At 42.5% G+C, this 23,126-nt stretch overlaps 1 protein-coding gene across 38 annotated transcripts in view; it reads left to right on the top strand.

The window, feature by feature from the left end:
- ATXN1 (ataxin 1) overlaps window positions 1-23,126 on the top strand; it is a 314,572-nt gene that overhangs the window by 27,981 nt on the left and 263,465 nt on the right. For 36 of the 38 annotated variants that reach the window (XR_014790211.1, XM_084850246.1, XM_084850249.1 and 33 more), the window contains one exon: window positions 17,872-17,958. The exons of the other annotated variants lie outside the window; for them this stretch is intronic. The gene's annotated coding sequence lies outside the window, so the exon portion shown is untranslated. The remainder of the gene's footprint in view (window positions 1-17,871; window positions 17,959-23,126) is intronic. 38 annotated transcript variants of the gene reach the window in all.

Genomic DNA, 23,126 nt, shown 5'->3' with positions numbered 1-23,126 from the left:
TAAAAAAATTCAATTAGCTACCATATTGATGGAGTCTCCTTAAAACCAGTGTCCTTTTAATCAGCAAACTGGTCCTTGTTGTTGTTGTTCAGTCGTGTCCGACTCTTCGTGACCCCATGGACCATAGCACGCCAGGCCTTCCTGTCCTGCGCTCTCTCCCGGAGTGTGCTCAAGTTCATATTCATTGCATCGGTGATGCTATCTAGCCATCTCATCCTCTGTCGTCCCCTTCTCCTTTTGCCTTCAGTCTTTCCCAGCATCATGGTCTTTTCCAGAGAGTTTTCTCTTTGCATTAGGTGGCCAAAATATTTGAGCTTCAGCTTCAGTATCTGTCCTTCCAATGAGCAGTCAGGGTTGATTTCCTTTAGGATGGACTGATTTGACCTCCTTGCAGTCCATGGGACTCGTAAGAGTCTTCTCCAGCACCACAGTTCGAAAGCATCAATTCTTTGGCGCTCAGCCTTCCTTATAGTCCAGCTCTCACAGCTATACATTGCTACTGGGAAAACCATAGCTTTGATTATGTGGACCTTTGTCGGCAAGGCGAAGTCTCTGCTTCTTACTATGCTGTCTAGGTTTGCCATAGCTTTCCTTCCAAGGAGCAAGCGTCTTTTAATTTCATGGCTACAGTCACCGTCTGTGGTGATCTTGGAGCCCAAGAAAGTAAAATCTGTCACTGCTTCCATTTCTTCCCCTTCTATATGCCAGGAAGTGATGGGGCCAGATGTCATGATCTTCGTTTTTTTAATGTTGAGTTTCAAACCAGCTTTTGCACTCTCCACTTTCACCCTCAACAAGAGGCTCTTGAGATCCTCTTCGCTTTCTGCCATTAGGGTGGTATCGTCTGCATATCGGAGGTTGTTGATAATTCTCCCGGCAATCTTAATTCCAACCTGTGATTCATCCAACCCGGCGTTTCTCATGATGTACTCTGCATATAAGTTAAATAAGCAGGGTGACAATATGCAGCCTTGTCGTACTCCTTTCCCACTTTTGAACCACTCGGTTGTTCCATGTCCGCTTCTTACTGTTGCTTCTTGACCCTTGTACAGGTTTCTCAGGAGACAGGTAAGGTGGTCTGGTACTCCCATCACTTTAAGAATTTGCCACAGTTTGTTGTGATCCACACAATCAAAGGCTTTAGCGTAGTCAATGAAGCAGAAATAGACGTTTTTCTGGAATTCTCTTGCTTTCTCCATGATGCAGCGAATGTTGGCGATTTGATCTCTAGTTCCTCTGCCTCTTCTAAACCCAGCTTGTACTTCCGGTAGTTCTCGGTTCGCATACTGCTGAAGCCTAGCTTGTAGGCTTTTGAGCATCACCTTGCTGGCATGTGAAATGAGCGCAATTGTGGGGTAGTTTGAACACTCTTTGGCGTTGCCCTTCTTTGGAATTGGAATGTAAACTGACCTTTTCCAGTCTTGTGGCCACTGTTGAGTGTTCCAGATTTGTTGGCATATTGAATGCAGCACTTTAACAGCATCATCTTTTAGGATTTTAAATAGCTCAGCTGGAATACTGTCATCTCCACTAGCTTTGTTGTTACTAATGCTTCCTAAGGCCCACTTCACTCTCGAGGATGTCCGGCTCAAGTTCAGTGACCGCACTATCATGGCTATCAGGGACATTAAGATCTTTTCTGTATAGTTCTTGTGTGTATTCTTGCCACCTCTTCTTAATCTCATCTGCTTCTGTTAGGTTTATCATGCCCGTCTTTGCACAAAATGTTCCCTTGAGATCTCCAATTTTCTTGAAGAGATCTCTAGTCTTTCCCATTCTGTTGTTTTCCTCGATTTCTTTGCCTTGTTCATTTAAGAAGGCCTTCTTGTCTCTCCTTGCTATTCTCTGGAACTCTGCATTCAGTTGGCTATATCTTCTCCTTTCTCCCTTGCTTTTCGCTTCCCTTCTTTCCTCAGCTACTTGTAAAGCCTCCTCAGACAGCCACTTTGCTTTCTTGCATTTCTGTTTCTTTGGGATGGATTTCATTGCTGCCTCCTGATCAGTGTTACGGACCTCCGTCCATAGTTGCTCACGCACTCTGTCTATCAGGTCTAATCCCTGAAATCTATTCCTCACCTCCACTGTTTATTCATAAGGGATATGATTTGGGTCATACCTGAACGGTTTAGTGGTTTTCCCTATGTTCTTCAATTTAAGCTGAAATTTTGCAACAAGAAGCCCATGATCTGAGCCACAGTCAGCTCCAGGTCTTGTTTTTACTGACTGTATAGAGCTTCTCCATCTTTGACTGCAAAGGACATAATCAATCTGATTTCAATATTGACCAACTGGTAATGTCCATGTGTAGAGTCGCCTCTTGTGCTGTTGGAAAAGAGTGTTTGCTATGATCAGCGTGTTCTCTTGGCAAAACTCTATTAGCTTTTGTCCTGCTTCATTTTGTACACCAAGGCCATGCCTGCCTGTTATCCCGGTGATTTCTTGACTTCCTACTTTAGCATCCCAATCCCCTATGATGAAGAGGACATCTTTTTTTGGTGTTAGTTCTAGAAGGTGTTGTAGGTCTTCATAGAACCGATCAACCTCAGCTTCTTCGGCCTCAGTGGTTGTGGCATAGACTTGAATTACTGTGATGTTGAATGGTTTGCCTTGGATTCGTACTGAGATCATTCTATCATTTTTAAGATTGTACCCCAGTACTGCTTTTCCCACCCTTTTGTTGACTATGAGTGCTACTCCATTTCTTCTAAGGCATTCTTGCCCACAGTAGTAGATATGATGGTCACCTGAATTAAATTCGCCCATGCCTGTCCATTTTAATTCACTGATTCCCAAGATGTCGATGTTCAATCTTGCCATCTCCTGTCTGACCACCTCCAGCTTACCTTGATTCATTGATCTGACATTCCAGGTTCCTAAACAATATTGTTCTTTACAGCATCGGATTTTCTTTTCACCACCAGACACATCCACAGCTGAGTGTCCTTTCGGGTTTGGCCCAGCCGCTTCACTCTTTCTGGCGCTACTTGGAAATACCCTCTGCTCTTCCCCAGTAGTATATTGGCCACTTTCCGACCTGAGGGGCTCATCTTCCGGCGTCATGTCTTTTAGCCTTGTGATATGTTCCATGGGGTTTTCTTGGCAAGAATACTGGAGCGGGTTGCCATTTCCTTCTCCAGTGGACCACATTTTGTCAGAACTCTCTGCCATGACCTGTCCGTCTTGGGTGGCCCTGCACAGCATAGCTTATGGCTTCACTGAGTTACGCAAGCCCCTTCGCCGCAACAAGGCAGTGATCCATGAAGGGGAAACTGGTCCTTAGTGCCTCTTTAAAATAACGAAAAATAGAGCACTGTTTGTGAAGAAGGCATCTTGCAAAAGTGCATGCATTTCCATCTGTATGTGCTTAGCAAAATGGCTTGCACTAAAGAGCACAATCCTTTTCCTGCTTTTTGTATTTTATCCTGGTGACCTGTTTCCTTGATAAATAGTTGTATTCAATAGTTTCTGTCCCAGGATTGTGAACATGTTTGAAAGTTTCTTGTTACACTTTGCAAAACTGGAAGGGACATTATGGGGTTGTCATGTTCAACTCCCAAACTTGTCAAAAGATTATGGCTTGGATCCTAAGATAAGTTAACTTAGGAGAGCTCATGGAAGGAAAGTTTCTTTTCCCTCCTCTCTCTCCACTTCTCACATTGTTTAGGAGGGCCCTCATACTCTCACATGGCTTTTCTTGGAGGGAAGGTGGTTGCAGGAAAGATGAGGGGATTGGAAACATTCCTTCTATGAACTTGGATAACTTATTTTAGGATCCATGCCTGGGTATTTTCATCCCCAATGAGAGGTACCATGGAAATTATCTCCAGTCTTCCTAATCTCAGTGAATGAATCCACTTCAGTTTGGCCAGGTGGGCAGCTGGTGGCCCTCCAGATGTTTTGGCTTGCAAGTTGCCTACCTCTGCACTAAGCCAAACTCAATCCACCAGTTATGTATGGTGGGCCACCAGGGGCTTGATAAACCTCCTGTTTTTGCTCCCTGCCTGGAATTGCAAAAGCAGGAAGGGCTGCCAAGCACCTGATAGGCCACAAAACCTGAGACCTTCTGCATTCAGAGCATATGCTCTACATTGAGCTATTCTTGAGAAGAACATACAACAAAAGACCCTTATTGAAGTAGGAGAAGAGTTTGAAAGCCTGTTTGCCCTTCATCAATTGGTAGAGTGAGAGCCTAGAGAAGACACAGAGAGCTGCAGTATGTTTCCAAATAAAAGCAAAAGACATTAATCAGTGGAGAATCTACCATATCCATAGGTAACATCTCCAACACTGCACAGTTCCTGCAGTTCCTCCTAATGTCCCTTCTAAATTTTTCAGTTGCATTTTGACCTGTTCTGTCTTGTCTTTAGTAGATAGAATGATCAACTGTTCCCTGTGTGTTTCCAGATGAGATGTTTATTGCGCCATTGTCCTGCTTCATTCACAGAATTTTATGGGTGTATCCAGATGAGGCTGTCTTCCACTCATAACTCTCCCACGTTTTCCCACTGCTTCCATCTTTTTCCTTATTGCAGAAAATCACTTAAAGGGAAAAAAGATGCAAATGCTGAACAATGCCTTGTAGCACTAGAAGCCTTCCGTCTGGAAGCACACTATCTTTAAGGCAACTCTTCATGTATTTCAAGGCCTAGCAGTTCTCCATTCAGTCTTCTCCCAGCTATCCACACCCAAGTCTTCCTATAAGTTTTTGTTACTTCTCTGGAGTTGTCCCTCCTGCCCCATCTTCTTCATATCTGTCTTGAAGTGAGGTAATCAGAACAAGACACAGCCCTCTAGCAAAACCTTTGCCAGGGGTGAATAAAATAGGAGGAGCATGTAAAGGGTTAACAGCAGAAGATGGAGAACAGGAAACATAGACATCATAGGGCTTGAGTGTGCTTTCCAAGATGTACAGTGAAGTGGAGAGCAGGAGTGCAGCCTGGTACACTTTGCTACTTATATGTTACATGAAAATGCATGTAATGAATCCTTAACAGCCTGCTTCCTTACTGCAAAGCAGTATCCTGGCAAGATAAAATTGCGGAGAAATAGTAGGCTGTGTAGGGCATTAGGGATACTGGAGAAATTTGAGGCAAACTAAAATGAGCTCGGATTTCTAAGAATCCGACCTGCAGAATACTCAGCGGAGCAACCCCCTCAGGCTATGCGGATGTTTTCCAGATTTTTTTTTACTTTCCCAAAATTTACACATTTATTTATAGGAAAATATTCAAGTTTCTGCTGAGGAAAAGTTGAATGGAATAGGGGATAATACGCTAAATGTTACGTACTAAGGTAAATTATGTAAATTCTTATGAAACCTCTTACATAATTATTTGCATATTTTTCCGCATGACAAAAAAATATTCCCATCTGTCTGTGAATGGATGATGGAACAAAAGGTGCCTGACAATCTGCGAACAGAGACGGAGAGGATTTTACACAGTCTGTACATCCCTAGGTGTACGTAAACCTTTCCCCATCAGCTGCCTTCCCATTGCAACTCCCACAAACCTCTTTTCCCACCCAGAGTGTTCCAGTTGCATGTTTACATCACAAACGCATGTCTAGAACAATGCTGTGCAAAAAGCAACTGAGGGGAAAAGCAAAGAGGAAGGGATGTTTCACCTCCCCCTGCTTTTCTGCTCTGAATTGCTCCTGGGCCATTGGGATTCCAATATGTATAAACACGTTTTCCTGTAGTTTGATTCTCCATAGCTTGTTCAGAGACAGCTGCTGTTACTTACAACAAGCAAGCAGGGCAGGAGCACATTACACATCTGACTTCAACCCATGTCCTTCATTTCACCATGTATACAAGATGCTGGCCTAGACCCTACTTCTGAGAACAACATCTTAGGGCACAATCCCATGCATGTTGATACAGAAAAAAATCCTACAACTCCCACCCCACCAATTCTATTTTAGGACAACTTTTTTTTTGGGGGGACAACTATTTTTTTTTGGTATAAACTCCATTTCATGTCTCTGGTTGCATTTGAATGAGTACTTGCATGTATAGACTTGCAAGTTCATTTTTTTCCTCAGGAAAGCGTGCAAGAAAGAATTGTCTTTTTACAAACAATGTGTTTTGCAATATATGGAGCTTAGCATATTTGTTCAGTTGTGTCGTTAACCAGATAATAGATAGGAATGAGACAAAGGTCTCAATCTTCTGTAGTCACTTCTTCTGTATAGCCTTCTGACCATCAGTATTACTTGCATATTCTGGGATAGTATCTTGGATGTAAAATTTCACACTCCTTGACAAATGTACTGCCTGTGAAAATGGAAGGATGCCTCTGTACTCATAGGGCTGATAACCCTGTACTCACCTGTTTCCTCATAAACTGTCTCTGATAGACAGATGTAGTGTGAGAAGTGGCCTTTAACTGCAATGTTTTTAGTTTGATCTGTCAGCAAATAGTAGCTTAGGTTAACTAAACTGAAGAGATGGAGGGAGCAATCCTATGGCCCCTAAGCCCAGTCTGTAGGCCCATAGAATATTTTGGATTCCTGGATCCAAGTTTGGAGATAGCCCTCTGACCTTGGACCCAGGAATCTGAGCTTCTTCCCCCCTCCCCCTCACAGCCAGCACAGAGAGAACTGTGCCAGCGACCTTGGATAGGAGGTAAACAGGGAGTTCCTGTGGGTGGGGAGGGGAGAGGATGGAATGGGACTGGAGAGGCCAGCTTATGCTGTATCCTGAGACCTCTTCAGCCTCCTTTCCTCTCCCTCTGTGATGCCTCAGCTAGATGGGCAAAAAAGCCCATCTATCTGAAATGGAGAGTGGGAGGTGTGGTGGAGGAGAGGATTACCATTGCTGCGCCTCTTGCTCTGCACTGGATATTTGTAAGCCTCTGAATCTGAGGCTTACGAGTGTCAAGGACAGATCTTATAGGATTTTAGTTCTATCACGCAGATTTTATGCGACTTTATTGAAAGCCCGCACAAATATTGCTCAAATTTGAAGGAAGAGTAGGGATGTCCATCACTGGGAAATCCGATTCTTTTTTGGTTTGATGGAGTTCCACGGTGTGCATAACCCGATTTGCATTTGCAAGCTGAGCTGCGAGCTTTTCCCTGAACTCCAGGAACTTTTTTGTGCGCACTTTCCCCTGGGTTTTACAATTTGAGCAAATTGCTCAGAAATTTGCGCAGATTGCCTAGCAAATCCATGAACTGGCCCGACTTGCTGCAGACTGAATAGTGCGCTGCAGTGGAAACCAGAACGAAGTCTAGAGGCCGAACCTAGGAAACCCCGTTTAACTGCACCCCTCAAATGGATTTCTCTGAAATCCCAAAGGAAGAGGCATGATCTGAGCTATACAATTTTAGTACATGTTACTATTAAGACAGCTGCTTGTAATAAAAAAGTAACAGCTCTGAAGAAGCACAAGCACTTGTTTTGGACTGCAATCCTATAACTACTTATCTGGAAATAAGCCCCATTAATCTCAGTGACACTGACTTCTTAGTAGATTGCACTGTTAAAAGAGTACACAGACAATCATGCCTGGCAAAGTATAGCAAAATGTTAAAATTGAGTGTTAAAAGAAATTAATTAAACTTTTCCATAAAATATATAAAGATGTGATGATTCACGGCAGGTTAAAGTGGCTATTGTATGCAGTGTGTATATATGAAACAAATATGTCACACTCAACAGTATAAACTCAAAGGATATATCAGTGTGAATAGCACTCCTTAGAAAGAATAAATATATATTGTATTTGGAAACCAGAATAACTGTTTCAGGAAATGCAAGAGCACTGTTATAAAGGCACACACAAAAGAGATTCAAAAGAAATGTTATACAAGTTTTTAAAGTGCTGTTTTCTTCCAGTCAGGCTTGTTGAAATTGCAAGTCAGTAGCAATATTAATGCATCACTTAAAATTGCTCCAAATGCCTTAGACATCACAGGAAATGTGTTTTCACATACTTGACATTTAGATATTAATACTGATACCAAAACCTTTTGACCACAAAGAAATGCTGGAACAAGATTTGGAAAGGGGACTTTTTGATTAGGTGAAATATAAACTAATTCTAGCAACACTGTCTAAAACTTGTCCTGTATTTTTAATATTTTGGTCACTTGGAGAACGTATACAAGATGAGGTAAGAGTGAAACTAGAAATGTGTTTTATTCTCACCTCTTATTTGGATTTGCTCCTTTAAAGAAAGAATAATTATGAATAATAATAATAATAATAATTTGCATTTCTATACTGCCCCATAGCTGAAGATCTCTGGGAGGTTTACAAATCAGTTAGAAACCATTAAAATGCATTATACAAAGTGTAAAACTATTTACATAAAAACATAAACAAACAGCAAACACACAGACAACATATCTAAAAACAATTTTAAACAATCAACCATAGGACAGATCCATAAAAACTCATCATGTGCTGCCAAATGCCTGAGAGAAGAGAAAGGTGCTGAAAAGATTGATTCATTGATTGATTGATTGCATTTCTATACTGCCCAATAGCCGAAGCTCTCTGGGTGGTTCACAAGAATTAAAACCAAAAAGTGCAGGGTAAAACAATATAAAATATAAAAGCATTAAAACCACAATATAACAATACAACCAGAATAAAACCTAGCAGCAATGCAGAGATTTCAAATACAGATTTAAAACACCAAAGCTAAAAGACGAGAAAGCTAAAATGCCTGGGAGAATAAAAAGGTCTACACCTGGCGCTGGAAGGAATACAGCGTAGGTGCCAGGTGAACCTCACTAGGGAGCTCATTCCACAGCTGGGTGCCACAGCAGAAAAGGCCCTCTTCCTGGTAGCCACCCACCTCACTTCCTTTGGCAGGGGCTCATGGAGAAGGAACACTGAGGATGATCTTAAGGTCTGGGCGGGCACATATGGGAGGAGGTGATCCTTCAGGTAGCCTGGCCTCAAGCTGTTTAGGGCTTTGAATATTAATACCAGCACTTGGAATTGGGCCCGGAAATGGACTGGCAGCCAGTGCAGCTGGAAAAGTACTGGCGTAATATGAGCTCATTGGCCAGTCCCAGTTAACAATCTTGCTGTCCTATTTTGGACTAGCTGAAGTTTCCAGACCATTTTCAAAGGCAGCCCCACGTATAATGCATTGCAGTAATCCAGACAAGAAGTTATCAGAGCATGGATAACTGTAGTTAGGCTATCTCTGTCAAGACAAAGGCGTAGTTGACATAACCGGCCTAAGCTGATAACAATTGCACCATGCCACTGAGTTCATCTGAGCCTCAAGTGACAGTTCTGGGTCCAAGAGCACCCCCAAACTATGAACCTCATCCTTTAGTGGGAGTGCAACCCCCTCTAGAACAGGTTGAATATCACCTAGCTGGGCAGATGAACCACCCACTAACACTACCTCCATCTTGACTGGATTGAGTTTCAGTTTATTGGTCCTCATCCAGTCCATTACCGTGCCCAGGCCCTGATTCAGAACAGCCACTGCCTCACCTGGTTTTGATGAGAAAGAGAGGTAGAGCTGGGTGTCATCCACATATTGATGGTACCTCAGCCCACACCTCTGGATAACCTCTCCTAGTGGTTTGATGTAGATGTTAAACAGCATGGGGGATAAAATGAGGCCATCTAAGCCTGAAGGTACAAAGATGGCTCTAGGGGAACCACCAAGCTACGAACCTGCTTCTTCGGGCAGGGGGCAGTGCAACTCCATCCAGAGCAGGTTGCGCATCCTCCATCTAGTCAGAAGAACCACCCACTAACAGCATCTCATTCTTGTCTAGATTGAGTTTCAGTTTATTAGCCCTATCCAGTCCATTGTTGCAGCCAGGCACTGATCTAGCACATCCACAGCCTCATCTGATGAAGATGAAAAGGAGAAGTAGTGCTGCAGGTCATCAGCATACTGATGACAACACACTCCAAAACTCAGATGACCGTACTCAGCGGTTTCATGTAGATATTGAATAGCATTGGGGACAAAACCAATATCTGAGGAACCCCATACTGGAGGGTCCATGGGGCCAAGAAATGTTCCCAAGCACCACCTACTGGAACTGACTCTCCCAAGTAGGACTGAAACCATTGCAAATGCAGTACCTCCCACTCCCAGTTCACACAGTCATCCCAGAAGGATACCATGGCTGATGGTATCGAAAGCAGATGAGAGATCAAGAAGAATTAAAAAGTTCAGACTCCCCCGATCTCTCTTCTGACATAGGTCATCATACAGGGCGATGAAGGCTGTTTCCATGCCAAAACATGGTCTGAACCGCAGTTGAAGTGATCCAGATAATCAGTCTCATCTAAGAGTGGAGTTGTAGGGGTGGGATGTTGCCCACTCCTGCAGTAGAATATATTACTCAAAAATTGGAAAGCTTTGTTATTATATTCCAGTTCTCAAGAATTTTTGAATGTGCCACAGTATGTTGCCTGTGATAGAAGTAGCCACAATTTACAGTTCTCAGTGTGGGATAGAACTTCATTTTTCATTGAAGTGAAGATCCCTGTACTGGCAAGAGGACTCTGCGCTAGCCATAACATATAAAAAGAGGTCCTATGAATCACATTCTTCTTCCTGTCAAGCACCTATCCTCTAAAAGCAAGGCCAATTGAGGAAGCTATCGTTTCAGTGATTACTGGGATATTTGTAGGGATGGGCGGATCACTTACCCTGTTCCGGGTGGGGGGTCTGCGAGGGGGGAGGCGATCTGTTCCTCCCCCCGGAATCCATCCAGGCCGGCTCCACTCCTCCTTGATCCATTTACGGCTGCATATAGGCTAATCTACCAGCTTTACGGCCACAAATGGCGTCCACTACGCCATTTACATCCCTGTTTTTAGACGTGATAGGCTACGCAAATATTTGTGTAGCCTATTGCGTGAACAGGGACACAAATGGCATACTGGACATATGGCGTACAGCAATGGCTGCTGGCTGTATTGACATTCGCCAGGGATGCGGCAGGGTCAAGGCAGCAACGGATCTGACCTGGAAGGATTCCGTGTGGAGGTGGAGGTGAGTGCTCTGTTCTGCCATGGGCCCCAATGGGGCCGGATTCTTGGAATCCGGCCTCATTGGGGTCCGTGGCGGATTTCTCCCCCATCCTTAGATATTTGGGGGATAGAGATTCATGGTATAAATACATACCCTGATCTCTTTACTGTGCTCTAACTTACCATGAAGAATTCTTGAGAAGTTCTCTCTTAAGGGAAGGAAACAGTGATCCTGTTTTACTTTATGGCTGTCTTGTGCTAACTCCCTTGCTCAAACTGCTCACTAGTAGGTTGTGGGCTAGTTGTGTATGCCGTGGCACTCTTTTATGATTAATACAGGTTGACTCAAATGGTTGCTGTTTATGTGCTTTCAGAAAACAGTTGTCATTGATTTATTGGTTTGTATAAAATGAACCGGTTACTCAGACTTTAAAATGTTGGTTTAACGTTTAGTTCCTCTGAAAACCGAAGGTCCGTGCTCTTGGCAAAGAGTAGACTAATGCTTTTCTTTGAAACACTTTGTCAGATGACGAGCTGCTGTAATTCTATTATAAGTATGCTTTCCTCCTTGAACAATGTGATGTGTGCTGCACAGTTGGTATCATTTCACAAATGGTTATACTCCTGGCCAGTCACGTTTTTCATATTTATGAAATTTAACTTCTTGAGCCAGTTCCATTCCAGCCATTGAGAGAAATGCTGACACAATTTCTATTGGACAAAGGTTTGAGTCTCCATTAATATCTTAAAAAGTAGATATAAATTGCTACTACAGATTTTATTTATTTATTTACAATATTTATATACCGCTCCACATCAAAGATTTTGGAGCAGTGAACAAGAAGATAAAAGAATAAAGCCCCATAATTAAAATAATTAAAACATTTTAAAAGAACATTATAAGAGATTTAATAGTGTAGAAGTGATAGTCAAATTAGTAAGCATTTATGCAGTTACTTATTGTAGTTACTGCTTTTGTGGACTGCAATTCCTCCTTAGTCATAAGGTAGTTAACTGCTAGCTTGTATGAGATAATTCATAGACTCGTACATTTAAAAACCCATAAGGGATCATTATGGTTGTGCCTGGCACTGTAACATAACACAGCACATAGAACGTGCTAGTAATTCCTATATTGTGCTTGTACTTTATGGCGGAGTTACTATTCCAGCACTTGATTTGGAGAGCTTGCGTGATGGATAATTAATCACCTTCTTAGGCTAGGGAGATTGTTCTCATGGCTAATTACTTTTGGTGTGGAATGGTTCATACTGTCACAGGAAAATACTGTCCTACTAAACACTTTGGAAATCAGCATATTAGGTCGCAATCCTGTCTTGATAGGCAGCCTCTGAGTTTGGAGGCGACCGCCTATCCAAAGCAAGGCAGGAGAAGCACGGAGGGGAACATTCACTCCGCGCTCCTCCTGCCCTGCTTTTTCTGCTAGACAGCTGATTGCGGGGAAGGAGGCTGCTGTATGACACATAGGATGTGCCATACAGGCAGCTACGCTCTCCCCGCCCCAGAACGCCCCTAGACATGCCCTTTTCTGGCCTCTCCGCTCTTCTCTAGCAAGCGCGGAGGACAGGGCTGTTCCACACTGCCTGCAACGCAGCATGGAAATGGGGGGAGGTCGGTTCCCGGATAACAGCATATCCTATGGCTGTCTAGCTGCTGTCTAGCAGCCATAGGATTGCTCCCTCCAGCAGAGTTTGTCTCCATCATTATGGAATGTTGCAGCCTCTGCTGGTTAAGGATGGTGAATTAAATTCATTCTCGGCACTGTATTAATTAAGTGTAATAGTAGGCAAGCTGGTGCCCTCCAAATGTTTTGGACTACATACGTATGGCCAGTGGTAAGGAGTTATGGGAGTTGTAGTCCAAAACATCTGGAGGGTACCAGGTTGCCTGCCCCTTACTCAGTAGACAGGATACTGTGTGCATGAAACAGAAAATCAACATTATGTAAAAATGATCAACTTAAGGAAGTGACAGATGGTAGCTGTAATGAATGAAAATGGGTATGGAGAAGTCATCAGACTGTTTAGTTTGTAGGTCACTGACACAGGTTGTTACGATGCTTCTAAAACATGCCACAAAACAAAATGTTTTAAATTCTGGATTACTACTTTAGCTACAGTCTGCTATGACAGTGTATTTTTAAACACGCATAATATGCCTAAACTTTAAAAGGTAACACTTATCTGTGCAGTTTTCTGTGTAAATGTTCATGCATATGGTGAAGGTCTTTCCTACATTTGTGTTTGCGGATGTGCACACACACACTCTCTAATCCTGTTGTTTGCAAAACTATGGTATTTTACCAGCATTTGCTTTCCCCATCTGTGTCTATTTTTAAAACATACAATTCAAGCTTGCAGTATAGAAGGCTTTCATCTTCCCAGCTTGTTTTTTCTTCTTCAAAAGGTTCCTATGCCAAAGCATTTTTTTCTGAATGTTCAAGTCTGTTGGCTTACATCGTGGGATAAAGTAAAGAATATGGGCCAAATAGATTTTGCTTTTGGAAATATGTTTTTGGGGAAAAGTTTACTGCTCCAAACAGAAAATTGCCACCACTCATAATACTGCTTGGTTGGTACTTCATAACTTGGCAGAAGTTCTTTCAGTGGCTATATTATGACACATTAGCAAGGATTTTTCATGTCATAATGAGAATTCTTTCTAAAAATTGTGTAATTCTAGGGCTAGGCTAAGCAACTTCTGGAGGATCTAACTAAAGGATAATGCTGTACCCCAGGGTAAACAGCATTCAAGGAGAGTGGTGGTCTAGTTGGATATAGGGTCCTTTTTAATGTACTGTGTCCTACAACCTGTTCTCATTCATTGCAAAGTAGTATATTTTTTCTTAACACAGCATGTATTGAGGTCAAATTGGTGCAAAACAGGAGTGGTTCAATGTTAGCTGAGCTGTATGAATGTTAACGGAACTGAAGTAATACTGAAACTATTGTGGGAGTAGAGGCAGTGGGGGGTGAGAACTTGAGAGAAGAAAATGTTTTATTGGACTATGAATTTAAAACAGTCTGTCTTGCATCCGTGAATGAAAAGTAAGCACTAAAATATGATATTTAGATATATTGTGGTATAATACTGATCAAGTTGCATTTTCAGTTATTTCCTGTTTCAGCTTCCATGTGCACCTTCAGTAAAACAATAGTGCTTTATCTCTGAATGTATCCCATTAAAAAAGTGTCCATGCTCTAATAATATAATGTAATCATTTCATGTAAATTTGAAAACATTCTGGTGCGAACTTTGCATTTCATTATGAAGTCATGTGTCATACTTTGTAAAGTCATTTATGCATTATGCTACCAGTGCTAAATGAGGTTATTTTCAAGCCATTATTATTATTATACATTGATCTTTGTACTGAAATTTTCAGTGGTTTTCTGGCTCCCAGGACACTGTTCAGTTACTTCTTTTCTAGTGAGATAGTCTTGCAACTTCCGTAAAAACCAAAACAACAACAACACCCCATACCCCCAAACCCTTCTACTTTAAAGATCTAGAGATGAACCCAAAATGCTAACAATCAAGCAGTTTTTGAGGAAGTTCATTATCACAATTTGCATCTTTTCATGCTTCGTAAGAAGCTGACTATATTCAATCGAAACTATATACTGCTAGTTTCTGATGAATTTTCCAAGATATTGACGGATACGGTTTGCCATATTGGGACTCCTGTGGTTGTGTGAATCCACCTTAAGCCCCAGTAAATAAAACTGTGCTTCATTGCTGGACAGCAGCATTGTTTCATAACAAAAATCAGTACAATATTAGGGATTCCAAGGGCTCATTGTATATAAAAGTGCTTCCACTCCTTTCACAACTGAGAGGGATTCTCTTTTGTAGACTGTTTGTGCCAAGAGTTAGAGAAGGGCACGCAGAGAGGTCTTTAATGCTTTTTCTGTAGCTCTGGAACTCTTTTCCTCTTCAGATTTGCCAAGGACAAAGTCTGGGTGTCTAGAATTGCTGTTAGATTTTTTGTTTCTGTAAGGTGTTAGTAACAGGTGATTAATGAAGGTGAACAGTACAGTACAGTATTAATGAACAGTACAAACATAAACATATGTTTATAAAGCCAGACAATTTAAAAACATTTCAAAAATTTCCTAGTATCTGGTTTAGATAAGGTATGGGCAGTATCCAAGCTGCCCGTGTACCTGCAGAGCCCAGCACTAGCACAATGGGGAGCTAGCAGTTCTAAAAGCAACCTGAAATGAGCAGAAATGCTCCTTTCTGGAACAGGGCAGGTTGGCAGACCCTTGTAGAAGGAAGCATTGTTGACCTGCCCCGATCAAGGAAGAAGCATTTCCACTTGTTTCCGTGGTTGCTTTTAGAACTGCTAGGTCCCCAGTGAGTGGGAGGTAGACCCCGCTTGCGCAACAGATTGAGCGGGAGCACTGTGGCAGTATTGGAGACTTCCCAATAAGGTTATATTATTTATTACATTTCTATACTGCCCCATAGCTGAAGCTCCCTGGGCGGTTTACAAAAGTTAAAACATTAAAATACAATATACAAAGTTTAAAAACCATTTACATAAAAGCATATGGACAATATATACAAACAACATATAACTAAAAATAACTTTTAACTAAAAACATTTAAAAAAAATCCAACAATAAAACAACACAGCTTAAAACAACACAGCTTAAAAATAGTATACAAAAGTCAGCAAAAGGAACAAGAGTTCTAAAAAGGGAAGGCCTGCCAGAATAATAGAGTCCTTAATGCCTGCTTAAAAACCTTCAAAGAGGTCAGCAGGCGCATTTCAACTGGCAGGTCATTCCACAACCGAGGGGCAGCAAAGGAAAAGGTCCTCTTGTGTGCGGCTGCCAATCTCATATTAGGCAGTTAGCCCTCGGAGTACCTTAAGTGGCAGACTGGGATGTAGGGGAGAAGGCGCTCCCTAAGGTACCTTGGTACCTAAAACCATATAAGGCTTTAAAGGTAAGAACCAGCACTTTATACTTTGCTTGGAAACAAATTGGCAGCCAGTGTAAATATTTTAAAACCAGTGTAATATGGTCTCCACGGGATGTCCCAGAGACCAACTTGGCTGCCATATTTTGTGCCAGTTGAAAACAAACAAACAAACAGTGTTTATAATTACAGCTAAATATCCAAAAAGGAATTAGGAATTCAGGCATTTTGCACAACTTTATGCAAACACATTGAATGACGTTTTGAGGTGATCCGTGTGTGTGTGTGTGTGTGTGTGTGTGTAAGTATGAGAGAGAGAGAGAGAGAGAACTCCCCCATATTTAGTAAAGATCCAAATTGAAATGTAAGACAATACCTATATATAAATATACTGAATTAAAAGAACTACAAAGCTGTTCTTTCATAATAGACTGCAACTTGTTTACTAGTTTTGAAAATGTGCGCACATCAAATCAATCTGTGGTATTTGGGCCAGAGTGTACCAGCATTGTGCAAAGGGAAGACTAACAGCACTTACTATAAAGCTACAATCCACTTTACTCTTGATTCCCAGACACTATCAGCCAAATCAACAAAGAACAAAACTAGTGAAGAGGTCATGTTCTTTAGTTCATTTGCATCATTATAAGGGAAAAATCTGCTAGAATAGTAAATCTCACTGCATCTAGTGCATTATCTCTTAATCATCATCACACATGTAGAAATATTATGGTTGGAGAAAAAAAGAGCCAGGAAAGGAAGAATGACAGACTGCTTCAGATATTTTACAACTACTGACATAGTAGTCCTCAGCTAGGTCTGCTTGTGGCCATTTCAGCTTCTGTACCCAACTCTTTGACTAACCTCGCTCCTCAAGGGGACAGTAGCCTTTAAAGCAGATGTGTCAGACCTGTGCGTATGATCAGAAATGATAGCAATAGGGAAATCATCTCCACTACATTTCTTGAGCCCAAGAAGAGAGGCAATGGATATTTGGTTCTCTTATTCATCTTTGCAATGAGACTAACAGGATGAGAATAAGGATTAATTACTATCCGTGCATCACATGAATTCCACATTCAGTGGGGAGGGGAGAATGGGAAAGTCAGCATAGCATTAATAGCAGATATCTCCCTTGGCTCCTCGCTTCATCTTTTGGTATTAAGACCAGAAGGCAAGGTGGCTAATAAAGCTGGAAAGAAGAGGGAGTAGGAGCATGGAAGGGTCATTGCTCAGGTATGTGAGATGGTGAATGGAAGTCAAAAAAAGGAGAGGCAAAGCCCCAAAATGATGCTCAGAGAACTTATGTTCCGATGTAATGTGGCCAACATATCATAATGTGTGTGTTTCAACATATCATTGCCTTCATCACTGAGAGGCAACAAGAACAATTAGTACTGAATGTTAAAAAGTATACATATTACATCAGATATAAGCCAATTATGCATAGCAGGGATGCAGAACCTCTTTCAGCCCAAGAGCTGAATTCCATTTTGTAGAAGCTCTCACTGGCCACGTTCCAGTGGTGGCTGGGGCTGAAGGCAAAGAGAGCAGGATACAACGCAAAAGAGGAAGGACCAGGAATTCAAAACATACCCCAAAATACCAGCTTAAAGCTCCTACTGTCAGTAACTAAGCCATAGGAGAGGCATTTCAGCCATTTTGGAAGGGAACCGTTGCATAAAAGCCAAGAGAGCACAGACCCCTGGAGGACTGGAATTGGCCCCTGGGCCTGAAGTTCTGCATCCCTGGTGAATAGCAACCACAATGTAAGATCAGCGAAAAGAGTTGATGATATTCAGTTTTGAATTGAATGGTGAATGATCACGCCCGGGGTTTTTTTTAATTGAATGGCTGAACTCTGTCTGCATGTGTATGTGTTATATACACGTGTGAGTGTATTATATAATCATCTTCCCTATTTCATAAAGATGCATTTTCTTTCTTGGCAGAAAACTATAGCAAGGTGGTTGGATATTTCAAGACTCAGAGGATTTTTACAGCAAAGCAAAGTAGGAAAAGGCCTTTATATTTATTCAGTAAGTAAGAATTTTTGTTTAAACTTTTCTATTTGTAGTTTTATGTATTACTTATGCCCGAGTGAATTTGACATCACAGTAAAAAGGAGCAAAATGATTGCATCTGAATTTTGCATTATAGCTTTGAAACTATTTGCTCAGTCCTGGGCCCAGTACTCTTCAACATTTTTATTAATGACTTGGAGGAGGAGGTGCAGGGAATGCTGATCAAATTTGCAGATGACACAAAATTGGGCAGGATAGCTAATACTTTGGAAGACAGAAACAAAATTCAAAGTGATCTGGATAGACTGGAGTGCTGGGCAGAAAACAACAGAATGACATTGAATAGGGATAAATGCCAAGTTCTGCACCTCGGAAAAAGAAACCAAATGCACAGTTACAAGATGGGGGATACGTGGCTCAACCACACTACAAGCCAGAAGGATCTTGGAATCGTTGTCGATCACAAGCTGAATATGAGCCAACAATGTGATGTGGGTGCAAAAAAGGCAAATGCTCTTTTGGGCTGCATTAATAGAAGCATAGCTTCCAAATCCCGGGAAGTACTAGTTCCCCTCTACTTAGCACTGGTTAGGCCTCATCTGGAGTACTGTGTCCAGTTCTGGGCACCGCACTTTAAGAAGGATGCAGACAAACTGGAGAGGGTTCAGAGGAGGGCAACAAAGATGATCAGGGGACTGGAAACAAAGCCCTATGAAGAGAGACTGAAAGAACTGGGCATGTTTAGTCTTGAGAAGAGAAGACGGAGGAGAGATATGATAGCACTCTTCAAGTACTTGAAAGGTTGTCACAGAGAAGAAAGCCAGGATTTCTTCTTGATCATCCCAGAGTGCAGGACACGGAATAATGGGCTCAAGTTACAGGAAGTCAGATTCCGGCTGAACATCAGGAAAAACTTCCTGACTGTTAGAGCAATACCACAGTGGAACCAATTCCCTAGGGAGGTGGTGGGCTCTCCCACATTGGAGGTGTTCAAGACAAGGCTGGACAGCCATCTGTCAGGGATGCTGTGACTTGGATTCCTGCATTGAGCAGGGGGTTGGACTTGATGGCCTTGTAGGCCCCTTCCAACCCTACTATTCTATGAGTCTATGATTCTATGAGACTCCAAAAAACAAGTGCAGTAGAAGAATGGCACTCCTAGGATCAGTGTAAGTAGATAATCTTGGGTAAGCATTGGAGGTGATGCTGCTGCTCGGTGGGGATAGGCACTTTTTAGTTGTAGCAACTCAATTTTGGAATGTTTTCTCCAGGGAGGCTTGTATGGGCTTCAATATCCATGCCGAGGCTGCCTTGTCATCAACTGCTCAGGACCCCTTGGGTTCCATGTTAAGTAACCATGGGGCCATCCCAACATGTCATAGGCCAAGTATACCCTGAGGGTCATACTCTGGATTTGGTGTTTTCATCAGGTCAGGAAGATGTTAGTCTGGATGTAGGTAATTTCTCTTTGATTTCCTTGTTATGATGAGCTCACTTCCTGGTGAAGTTTAGGCTTGCTGTAGTTTCTCCCTTCTGTGGTGGTGGAGGACCAGTTCGAATGGTCTGCCCTTGGAGGCTTACCTGGATTTATGGCTGGCTAGTCTGGCTGGTGCTCCTGTTGATGCCCTGGTCACTCTGTGGAATGTGGGGGTGACACAGGTGGTTGATCACCTCTTACTGCCATCTCCCACTAGATAGGATTTGTTTGGCTCCTTGGTTCATCAAGGAGCTGAGAGCAATGAAGCAGATGGGCTGACAGGTAGAATGCAAATGAAAAACTTAAAGTGAATCCAACTGTATATGTTAGAGCATGTTTTAGAGCAGGGGTGGCCAACTTGTGGCCCTCCAGATGTTTTGGCCTACACCTCCCATTATCCTTAGCCCACATAGCCAATGGTAAGGGATGATGGGAGTTGTAGGCCGAAACGTCTGGACGCCCACATGTTGCCCACCTGTTTAAAGAGCCTATTCTGTGGCAGTGAAGGTGGCAAAGAATGGTACTTCTCTGCCACTGTTGTGGCCTTGCAGTGCTGTCTAGTGGTACTTCTCTGAGTAGTTTCTCCAACCTGGTGGTCAGGTGAATTAAACATTCCTTGATGACCCATGGGGACTCATTTACTATGGCATTTCAGGGATAAAACCCATGGCAACTTGGGTGACACCTCATTTGTGCCATGTGAATGTTAGTGAATCTGTCTGGAGCGTATTCTAGTCATTTGGTGTTAGATGTTTCAGTTGTTAAGACCAAAGGATGTAAATGAGGTGCTTCAGGGAGTGCAGCCTACTTTGTGTCTGCTTGCCTTTGTCCTTCGTCTCTTATGATATCTAGCGGGGGAGAGGGGCTGACCATCTGGGCCCAGGAGATAATAAAAGTATACTTGCAAGAGGGGACCTTTTGAACCCCAGGATAGTTTTAGTTGTTGTTGTTGTTGTTCAGTCGTTCAGTCGTGTCCGACTCTTCGTGACCCCATGGACCATAGCACGCCAGGCCTTCAAATATACTTCTATTGGTTAAGGTGCTCAAGTGGGAAGTTGCTGTGCAACTCCAAGCATTCTTTGATGGTATTGGCTATCTGGAACCATTTTAATCTGGTTTCTGGTCTGGTTTTGGCATTGAAACAGCTTTTGTCACCCTTGTGAGTGACCTGTGGCAGAAGGACAGTAGGAATGTGACTCTGCTAATTCTGTTTGATGTTCTGGTAGGTTTCAATACCATAAACCACAATATTCTTCTGAACCATCTGCCTGAGTTCGAGATTGGTGGTACTGTGCTTCAGTGGTTCTGCTTCTATACAGATGGCCATTTCTAGAAGGCAGTGCTGGGGGACTATTGCATTGTCCCATGGCAGCTATTATATTGACCTGGTTTGACATGACAGCCTGCTGTGGGTTAATTTACCCATGGGGCTGTTGAGTTTGTGTCTGGCTTGCCAAGGGTTGTCGTGTCATGTGAACCCAGGCAGCGCAGGTTGTTAGAGGGTTAAATAATCCATAGCTTGTTTTAGGGTTATTTGAGGGTTAGACAACCCTCAAACAACCCTGATGCCTAGGTTTGCATGACACAACAAGCCATGGCAAGCCAGGAGCCCATGGCCACCATGCAGAAATGACGTCCGTGGGTGCCTGGCACAACACAACAGCCCTCGGAGGTAAATTAACCCATGGTGTACTGTCGTGTTGTGCAAACCAGCCCCTTGTATACTGCAGAGTTTTGTCTGTTTTGTCCCAAATGCTGCTGAACACCTACTTTAAATTTCTGAGTGAGGTCATTATGGATTTGGGTGAGGTCTCATCAGTGTGCTGATGATACCCAGCTCTGTTTCTCCTTTTCATTTGGTCCAGGTGAAGCTGTGGAAGTGTTGAATCAATATATGGAATTATTAATGGACTGGAAGGGAGCCAACAAACTAACTCTCAATCCAGACAAAATGGGGAAAATGTTGGTGGGCGTGGCATCAGTTTGGGGAGATGGTGTTTAGCCTATTATGGATGGGATGTTATTCCACTAAAGGATTAAGTTTGCAGCTTAGATCTGGCCAGTTTTGGAAGCTTGAGATAACTATCGCCAGGCTATCCCATTTGGATTACTGTAATGTGTAATACGTGAGGCTCCCCTTGAGGGCTGCTCTTAGATTTCAGTTCATTCCAAATACAACAGCTGGGATCAGGTGCATGGAACATCTCACCAGTTTTAAAAGAACTACACTGATTTTTGCTCTATTTCCAAGCACAATGCAAGGTACTGGTCTTAATCTTTAAAGCCCTAAACTGCTTAGGATTGGGCTATTTTAAGGACTGCCTTCTTCCAGATGAATGTGCCCAAGCACATATATGTGCTTGGGCATATGAATATGAGCCAATAATGTGATGTGGGTGTAAAAAAGGCAAATGCTCTTTTGGGCTGCATTAATAGAAGCGTAGCTTCCAAATCCCAGGAAGTACTAGTTCCCCTCTACTCAGCACTGGTTAGGCCTCATCTGGAGTACTGTGTCCAGTTCTGGGCACCACACTTTAAGAAGGATGCAGACAAACTGGAGAGGGTTCAGAGGAGGGCAACAAAGATGATCAGAGGACTGGAAACAAAGCCCTATGAAGAGAGAACGAAAGAACTGGGCATGTTTAGCCTTGAGAAGAGAAGACGGAGGAGAGATGTGATAGCACTCTTCAAGTACTTGAAAGGTTGTCACAGAGAAGAAAGCCAGGATTTCTTCTTGATCATCCCAGAGTGCAGGACATGGAATAATGGGCTCAAGTTACAGGAAGCCAGATTCCGGCTGAACATCAGGAAAAACTTCCTGACTGTTAGAGCAATACGACAATGGAACCAATTCCCTAGGGAGGTGGTGGGCTCTCCCACACTGGAGGCGTTCAAGATGAGGCTGGACAGCCATCTGTCAGGGATGCTGTGACTTGGATTCCTGCATTGAGCAGGGGGTTGGACTCGATGGCCTTGTAGGCCCCTTCCAACCCTACTATTCTATGATTCTATGATTCTATTCTAAGCATTAAGATCTGTCTTGGAGGCCTTTCTCCAGGTCCCTCCACCTTTGGAAGTAAGGTGGCTGGTGAACAGAGAAAGGCTTTTTCAGTCTTCGGGGTTTCCTCTTGTTCTGTGTCTGATATCTTTTTTGTCCCAAATGAAGACTACCTATTTTATTTGCCCAGACTTTTAAGATATTCTGCAATCTTCTTTTTAATCTTTGTCTTAATGTTAAATATGCTGCTGTGCTGTTTTCATTTTTCATTTTTCATTTATTGTTTTACTTGTTTTAACTGTTTTCTTTTATTGTGTTACAAAATTCTTTGCTGCTCTGAGAGGCCCTTGGGGCTAAAGAGCAGGGTACCAAATATTCTAAGTAAAGTTTCCTACATGTAATTTTTCTTGCTAAGGCAAGCTAGACATCAAACTTAGATATGTTTTGAATTAATTTCAAAAATGCCCTGCTTGAAAAAGTGTGCAAATTAGGTCTGTCTTCATAAGAACACTTTATCATAGGAGAATTGATAGGGAAAAGGCACAATGCAGTTACCTTTTCCTGCCAAAAGTAACTGTGGAAACTTGCCCTTAGTGCAAAGATGAGGACTGTGTTTGGGTTACGTTATGCACTTGATGTTTTTGCTTTGTTAGGAAAAAAGAGAATTGTTTATTCATAGATGAACCTTAGCAGTTCAGCACAATAGGC

The sequence above is a fragment of the Heloderma suspectum genome, chromosome 4 (assembly GCF_057233095.1).
Source record: "Heloderma suspectum isolate Gila_16-S chromosome 4, 16-S_ref, whole genome shotgun sequence".
NCBI lineage: Eukaryota > Metazoa > Chordata > Lepidosauria > Squamata > Helodermatidae > Heloderma > Heloderma suspectum.
Note: the sequence above shows the minus strand (reverse complement) of the source record. Positions and strands in the feature narration are given on the sequence as shown.